The following is a 6,663-nucleotide window of genomic DNA, read 5'->3' as shown; positions in this document are numbered from 1 at the left end:
ATGTTTTGCAATAATAATAATAATCAAAATGAAAGCTAAAGTAAAGTTATACTAATGTTTTCAAATAATTGTAGGAATTGTGGAGTAAAAGTACAATATTTGCATATGAGATGTAGTGGAGTATTGGAAATACTCAAGTAAAGTACAAGTCCAGTGGTACTGGATTTGACGCTCAACAAAAGCTAATTCATCCTTATATTGCATAAACTTGTGTTGCTTTTCATTGGTTTCATGTTAATGTGTATTTTCAGACATTTAACCACTTAAACCATCAACACTAAGTAAACTTTCACTCTGTACTTAGTGTGCTCTTTTCCCCCTCTCTTTGCCGAAAATATCTACAAGCTCACAAAGCTTGTAGATCGGCTATTTTCGGCTAATGTTCCCCTCAGAATAGCGATATAATATTCAAGTGGTTAATGTACAAAAAAAAAAAAAAATCCTATCACACAAAGATTTGGCGGACCCCCTGTAGTAACTCTGAGGACCCCCTAGGGGTCCCGGACCCCCTGTTGAAGACCTCTGCTCTAATGGGTTTATAAATATGCACACATGTGTGCACCGATGGATGCCTGTTGATGCTGTTTGCCTAAACCTTGTACGGCACTTTGCACAGCTTCTGATGTTTTGAACCCATTAAGACCTGGAACGCATCTGTGTCACTTTTTCATTTGAGCTTAAAAAGCATCATTTTACACTTTGGCTTTTCAAAAATAGCAGATATACAAGCTCATAGCGTGGCACCGAGTGCCGCGCTATGAGCTTGTAGATCTGCTATTTTAGAAAAATCGTGAATATGTATGTATGTATGTAGCCTATGTATATATTTTTCTTTTAAAGCAAACATTAACTCAAATCTTTGCTTCTGGGGGGTCCCTGGAACAAAATATTTTGAGGTGTGTGTGTGGGGGGGGGGGGGGGGGTCCGCGGCCAAATTCATGTCATTTTGGGGGTCCTTCACATGAAAAGGTTTGAAAACCACTGATATAGAAACATACGTTTTTCAGAGAACCTTTGACATTTGGCAGAATCGGAACCTCAGGCTTCAATTGGTTAGATGTGCTGTGTGTAAGGGCAAGTGATGCTGGTGTTCCGTTATGCAGATTACGCATCTGTCTTTGGTACCGTTGTGCAAATCTTGCCTGTAAATCTATGGTTCCTCAGTGAAGCAATTAAGGGGTCTTTGGTTGTTGTCTTCCTTGTTGACTTCACCAGTCTCGCAGAACTTGGTCCTAAGTGTGGAAATGACATTTACTTAGTCCATGAGCCAGAGCCCCAAAATTGAGCAATGATTATCGAAAGAGTGGGCAAAACCATACCTATATTAAATTGTTTATACGGTCAATACAAGTAAATAAATATATGATAACCTTTCCACAGGAGCAGCTTTTTCATATTTATCACACATTTTGTTATTTTCCCCATCCGTACATGACAGGTGAAAAAAGTACAACATTTAAAAAATAGTTATAATAATGAAACTTCCCCAGTTGATTACTTACATGAAGACAATGATTTATTGTACTACAAGTTTTCTGAATTTGTATATTTAAATATGCAAATTGGGCATTTAGTCCATGACCCAGAGCCCCAAAATGTAGCCAGATATTGAATATTCCCTCGTTAAAAAAACCTTTGACTCCAACATCTTAACAAAATTAAATAAGAATGTTGACTCTGGCTTTGTCCAATGTTCCAATGTTGATTCTGTAAAGTTATGCAAATTCGGGCATATTTTCCTAATGCATAACTTGTAATACGATAAATCATTGTCTTCATGTAAGTAATCAACTGGGGAAGTTTCATTATGATAACTATGTTTTAAATTTTGACATTTTTTCACCTGTCATGTACGTATGGGGAAAATAACAAAATGTGTCATAAATATGAAAAAGCTGCTCCTGTGGAAAGGTTATCATATATGTATTTACTTATATTGACCCTATAAACAATTTATATAGGTATGGTTTTGCCCACTCTTTCGATAATGAAATCTTGTCTCATGGACTAATTGCAGTATTAAGTGTGATGACATGAAGGCATGAATGCAAATTTGACTTGATTTTAGCAACGTTCCTGAGCTGGAAGAAACATGATTGTGCAAACCCCTGTCACTTGACCGTTGAAGGACAAAGTGTGCAGTGGTGTAAACTAAGTACAAGCTCACAATGCACGCAGCGTGTTGTGACCTTGTAGATTGGCCATTTTTGGCGACTCGATTTGTGTAGAGTGAAAGAAGAGCATACCAAATAAAATGCAGTCTTTACAGGTCTGTGTTATCAAGTACAGAGGGTTTAAGTGGTACTGGATTTGACGCTCAACAAAAGCTAATTCATCCGTGTGTATGACGGAGGACAATTTCACAATAAATTAAAATCTCTACGATTATTGTGTGCGTTTTTAATGATAACGATTATCGCCCCATCCCTTGATTTTATTTTATTTTATTAGACGTTATACAGGAAAAACTCATGTTCATCGTAGAAACGTCAAGGATACAGACGCATAAAAGTATTTTCATTGTGGTCCTTGGTCTGAGACAAACAGACAGCACTGCAACAGAATACATACGTGCTAACACATAGGTGACCCTACTATTCGGCAACATTTTCTAAAAGCCATGCTTTGACCCTTATCTTAAAAAGGAGATGGCTGCTGGTGCTCTTTATAGTCAGGGGTAGAGGGTTCCAGTTGACTGCTCCTCCAAATCTAAATGAGCGTTTTCCCATTTCAGTGGTGAACGTGGGCATGGTCAGGTCTGCTATGCTGGCTTTGGTTAGGTTGGAATGGGCTTCGCTACGCTTCTGAAAGAGCTTACATAGGTACACAGGGGCGCTGTTTATGTAGATGTTATGCACCAGGTTCAGCTGTAGTTGAACTGACCTGGCTGCCAGAGGGAGCCAACCCAACTGGTGGAAATTATGTTGGTGGAAATTATGTTTTCCAACATGGTCCCTTGCAGACAGCCCCAAGACAAGCCTGACCAACCTATTTTGAGAAACCTGCAACTTCTCTTTTAGGGCTTTGGTTAGGCCACTGTACCATGAGCCAATAGCATAGTCGAAACAACATAAAACCAGTGAGTTTGCTAATATGCGAAGACTGGCCGAGTCCAGAAACTGCGCTTCCCTGGCTAAGAATTTGGTTCTGCCATTCACCTTACTGATGGTCTTAAGAGCCATTGTTTCACCACCCAGCCTGCGATCTAGCTGACAACCAAGGTAGCTGACTGAGGGTTTAGCTGGAAAGGACAGGCCCCAAGAGTGATACTGGGTGAGGCCAGTTTGTGCAACCTGGGCTGAGAACCAAGTTGTGACAGGATACAGTATACGTATTGCCTCACTTCACTGGCTCCCTGTCAATTTTAGAATTGATTTTAAGGTCCTTTTTATTTGCTTTTAAATCTTTAAACAGGTTAGTAGTAATAGCTCCGCTGTACCTCGCTGAGCTCCTGGAACCATTACACCCTTAGCCAGGGCTCTGAGGTCTTGCCGCTCAGTCGTTACTGGGCGTTGGCAAAGACTAGCAAAAAGACCAGGGGTGGCCGCACTATGAGCTTGTATATCTGCTATTTTTGAATAGCCAAAGAAATCTAAAATGACACATATGCTTTCCCGGTCTTAATGGGTGAAAACCCACCTATTATCTTTGGATTTTAATGTCACTGGATCTTCTAATGCAGGGGTCTTCAACGTTTTCAGGCCAAGGACCCCCTCTCTGAGAGAGAGGGATGGAGCAGGGACCCCCTCTATATATAGCATAAACTTGTGTTGCAGATTAAAGCTTTTCATAGATGTTTCATGTTAATGTGTATTTTCAGACATTTAACAACTTAAACCATCAACACTAAGTAAACTTTCACTCTGTACTTAGTCTGCTCTTTTCCCCTCTTCCTTTGCCGAAAATAGCCGGTCTACAAGCTCACAACGCCTCGTTGTGAGCTTGTAGATCGTCTATTTTCGGCTAATGTTCCCCTCAGAATAGGGTTGAAGTGGTTAATGTAAAAAAAAAAATCCTATCACAAAGATTTGGCGGACCCCCTGTAGTAACTCTGAGGACCCCCCCTAGGGGTCCCGGACCCCCTGTTGAAGACCTCTGCTCTAATGTGTTTTAACTATGCACAAATGTGTGTTGATGCTGTGTTTGTCTCAACCTTGTACGGCACTTTTCTCAGCTTCTGTTGTTTATTAAATGTGCTCTATAAATAAAGTTTGATTCCATATTCTAGGCTGTGTATGTTGTGACAGGATACAATTTACGTATATATCTGGCTCTCGTCTCTCTTGAATTAATATTTGTTTCTTTCTTTCTTTCTTTCTTTCTTTCTTTCTTTCTTTCTTTCTTTCTCAGAGTGGAGACGGACTGTGCCGAGGTTGTCCTTGTGCCATAAATGCCTAGAAGACTGAGGCTCTCACCTACAGTATAACTCACCTACAGTATAACACCCTCCCAGACACCAGGAGACTGAGGTTTTCGCCTACAGTATAACCTCCCAGACACCAGAAGACTGAGGTTCTCGCCTACAGTATAACACCCTCCCAGAACATCCACCTCTAATGACTCACTATCTGGTGAAGCTACAATGTGCAGGTGAGATTTTTGTGACTACCTGAGGAAAGTGTGTGTGTGTGTGTGTGTGTGTGTGTCTATATATATATATATATTTTTTTTAAGGGTGTCACGATACGTACCGAAATTGAAAGCCGTATCGCGATTCTCACTGTCCCGCGTCCAAGGCAGTGTTGCCAAGTCTGCTTATTATAAGCTACTTTGGGCTCGCTTATTTTGGACTTCTCTTTATAGACCTGGTTGCTTGTTTCTCTCACAATATCTTGCAACGCTGGTTCAAGGGAAGCCATGCGTTCGCTGTTTTTTCTGTACATTCCTCCTTCTGACGGGGCAAAGGGAAGCCTCACAGCCGGGTTGACAGAGAGAGAAACCGCGTGTTTCTTCCCATACTCTCACATAATTCGACCCGCGGATCTTACTCAAGAAATAACGAAACGAGCGCAGTCTCGTGACATGCAAACCTTTTCAGTGATGGAGAACGCTGGATTTGAATATTCAAACAGTGTATCTAGAATGTTACAAAGGGCCATGGCAGCAGTTCGCATTTCAGCAAAAGTGTGTTCCCTGCGATGTATGAGAAATTAAGGCAAGAGTTACTAAAGGGCTGAGCCATGTAGAATTAATGGACTGTCTTAACTAGAATGCTCCTCCTCATAGCAGAGATTTTCGCCAATCTCCGCCAGGCCGGGTTGTCTACCCAGGGCCCACAAACTTTGGAATGGGAAAAAAACTTAACTTTTCAAAGAATGTTAACTAATCTTCTTAAGGAATAATCAGAAAAGGACAGTTGATAAAACCCAAAGTTTATATTGTAAAGCTGGGGGTACTATTACACACCTCCCTCCATCGAGGGATGTGTCGCTTGATTCAGTATTTAGATATTTGATATTCATTTAATCAGACACGCCCCTTCCTATACAAACCCATTGTAACTTCAAACTCCATTTTAACCATGATAGATTCATGGTTCAACACCCGTCCTTGGTCCTGGTGACTGATATTGACCTTCTAGTGTGCGAGTAGACCGGGTTTTTGCAATAAGTTTTTTCATGTATTTACTTTTTTTAACCGTTTTGTTCTTTTTGAGAAAAGATTTTGTAAATACATAAAAAAAAGTGCTGAAAAAACACGGTCCCACACATTAGAAGGTCCACTTCAGTCACCAGAACCAAGGACGGGTGTTTTCAATGAATCTATCATGGTTAAAATGCAGTTTGAAGTTACAATGTTTTGTATAGGAAGGGGCTGTGTCTGATACAATGAATATCATAAACATCTAAATACCGAATCAAGCAATTTAAAGTGTCTGGGGTGAATCACAAAAGCAGAGTGGACGTTAAGATGAGCTCAAAGAAGTTTGTAAGTGAAATATCCCCTTACGGTTATTTGTCATGTGCAATTTGTTTTATTACGAAGCCTGAAAGCCAAACAGAAATTACATTTTTATCCATATGCAGTGGTGGGGAAAAAGTACTCAAATGTTTTACTTAAGGAAAAGTATAAATACTGCAATATAGAAATACTCTGTTACAAGTAAAGGTCCTGGAATTCAAAATGTACTTGAGTAAAAGTACAACAGTATTGGCATCAAAATATACTTAAAGTACCAAAAGTAAAAGTACTAAAATGTTTGAAAAAAGCAGGTCTACAAGCTCAATACAGCTTGTAGATCGGCTATTTTTTAGATGGCCTAGGTATAAAATATGGATAAAGCAGTTAATGTATGTTTTATGACATAATAATTTATATATGCAAAGTAACTAGTAAACTAAAGTTTTCAAATAATTGTTGTGGGGTTAAAGTACAATATTTGCCTCTGAGATGTACTGGAGTAAAAGTACTGAAAATTGGAAATACTCCAGTAAAGTGAAAATACCTCTCAACTGTACTTAAGTACAATACTTTTATTCTGTAAAGCACTTTGAATTGCCCTGTGTATGAAAAGTGCTATATAAATAAAGTTGCCTTGCCTACTTGAGTAAATGTACTTACTTACTTTACACCACTGTCCATATGATCCAATGCCAAAAAACACAACTAAATGGTTAATCACATGTATTTGTATGACAGTCGTCAACTTAAACGTTTTAATTG

Source organism: Gymnoscopelus microlampas, assembly GCF_963454915.1.
Source record: "Gymnoscopelus microlampas genome assembly, chromosome: 1".
Lineage (NCBI taxonomy): Eukaryota > Metazoa > Chordata > Actinopteri > Myctophiformes > Myctophidae > Gymnoscopelus > Gymnoscopelus microlampas.
This window is presented reverse-complemented; position numbering follows the sequence as displayed.